This window comes from Cornus florida, unplaced genomic scaffold, assembly GCF_030987335.1.
Source record: "Cornus florida cultivar Cherokee Brave unplaced genomic scaffold, ASM3098733v1 CherokeeBrave_3.0.0_Hap2_scaffold_28, whole genome shotgun sequence".
Lineage (NCBI taxonomy): Eukaryota > Viridiplantae > Streptophyta > Magnoliopsida > Cornales > Cornaceae > Cornus > Cornus florida.
In genome coordinates, this window is record NW_026775782.1 from 52,501 (window position 1) to 55,000 (window position 2,500).

Here is a 2,500-nt window from a genome sequence, read left to right on the forward strand (position 1 = left end):
TGGAGGGGTCCATAGCCAACGTGTTGGAGCAGCTTGAGGATGCTCACCAGCGCATGGATGGGCTGGAGTCGGAGGACGTTGAGGTCCAAAATGCTGTCAAAGGGTCACTCAATGCCCTAAGTGGTGACTTTCGGCAGGAGCTCCAAGCACTTCGAGAACTTATGTTGGGGGAGTTTGCCACCCTACGTGGCTATGTTGATCAGGAGCTTGGCACTTTCCGCGAGCAAGTGGAGGAAATGCGAGCGGACTGGACATTGTGCAAACGGGCGGTGGCGTCCGGCACAGCTACTACGGGGGTAGTAGCACCCCGGGTTGATATTCCCAAGCCTAAGTGCTATGGTGGGAACCGGGTAGCCAGGGAGTTGGAGAACTTCCTCTTCAGCATGGAGCAATACTTTGAGGCTACGGGCATGACCGATGAGACCATCAAGATACGCACGGCGACCCACTACCTCACCGACCATGCCATGCTATGGTGGAGGAAAAAGTATGGTGACATAGGCAAAGGTACGGTCTCTATTGATACTTGGGCTGATTTCACTAGGGAAATTAAGAAGCATTTCTATCCTGAGAATGCCGAGGATGAAGCTAGGGGCAGACTCCGAAGGCTAAAACAGGTTGGGTCGATTCGGGACTATGTGAAGGAATTCACTAACTTGACTCTTGAGATCCCGGATCTATCCGACAAGGACTCTCTTTTCTTCTTCATGGATGGATTGCAGTTGTGGGCTAAGACGGAGTTGAGGCGCCGCAACGTGCAAGACCTTGCCACAGCTATTGCAGAGGCGGAGTCCTTTATTGATTTCAGCTCCAAGAAGGAACCCTCGTCCAAGCCAAAAGACAAAGACAAGGACAAGGGGAGGTATGCCGGCAAAGGTGGGGGAGACAAGGGCGCTGCACCCCACAAGGATTGGTCCCGTAAGCCAGGTGGTGGCTATGGAGGCAAAGAGGGAAGGGAGAACAAGGAAGGAGCACCCAAGCCTAAGGGTTCTTGCTTCATATGTGATGGACCACATTGGATACGAGATTGCCCAAAGCGGAAGACCCTCAATGCCATGACGAGCCGCTATGAAGAACAACAACAGGAGGAGGCGCAGATGGGTTCATTGCAAATCCTTAATGCCATCAAGGCTAAAACTGAAGTCCCTAAGGCGGTGGCTAAAGGACTAATGTTCGTGGAGGCGAGCATCAATGGGACACCCACACGTGCTTTGGTGGACACGGGTGCATCCCATAACTTTGTGAGCCTTGACGAGGCCAAGAGGTTGGGCCTCAAGTATAGCAAAGAAGGGGGCTCCATGAAGGCAGTTAACTCGGCGGCAAAGGCTATACATGGCATGGCACACGGCGTCCAAGCATGCATTGGCGAGTGGGGTGGCCACATAGATCTATCGGTGGTACCCATGGACGACTTCAAACTAGTCCTTGGGTTGGAGTTCTTAGACAAGGTGAGAGCCTTCCCCATTCCTTTTGCTAACACTATGTGTATTATGGAAGGCAACACAGCATGCATGGTGCCGGTGGAGCGAGGCGCCAAGTTGGAAGCCCAAGCTTTGTCAGCTATGCAGTTCAAGAAGGGCTTCAAGAAGGGAGAGACTAGCTACCTTGCTACGTTACTGGAGACACCCGAAGATGAACTAGTCCCTTCCCCACAAGAAGAGGTGCCTAAGGAGATACGAGCCGTGCTAGACGAGTACACGGACGTGATGCCTAAAGAGCTGCCCAAGAAACTTCCACCTAGGAGGGAGGTGGATCATAAGATTGAGCTGGAATCGGGTTCTAAACCCCCTGCTTTGGTGCCCTATCGGATGGCACCCCCAGAGTTGGAGGAGTTGCGGAGGCAACTTAAGGAGCTGTTAGATGCGGGCTATATTCGACCATCGAAGGCCCCATATGGCGCACCGGTGTTGTTCCAAAGGAAGAAGGACGGGTCCTTGCGCATGTGCATCGACTACCGGGCGCTCAACAAGGTGACTATCAAAAACAAGTACCCCATTCCTCTCATTGCCGATCTCTTTGATCAGCTTGGTGGAGCACGCTACTTCACTAAGCTTGACTTGCGCTCGGGGTACTACCAGGTGCGGATAGCGGACGGGGATGAGCCTAAGACTACATGTGTAACGAGGTATGGCTCCTATGAGTTTCTTGTTATGCCGTTTGGCCTCACCAATGCACCTGCTACTTTTTGTACTTTGATGAACAAGCTCTTCCATCCCTACTTGGATCGCTTTGTGGTGGTGTACTTGGATGATATTGTTGTGTATAGCACCACTCTAGAGGAGCACGTGCAGCACTTGAGGGCGGTCTTCCAAGTCCTACGGGAGAACGACCTATATGTGAAGATGGAGAAATGCTCATTTGCCCAAGAGGAGGTGTTGTTCCTAGGGCATAAGATACGGGATGGCAAGCTGATGATGGATGAGGCAAAGGTGAGGGCCATTCAAGAGTGGGAGCCGCCCACTAAGGTGACAGAGCTACGCTCATTCCTTGGGCTTGTCAA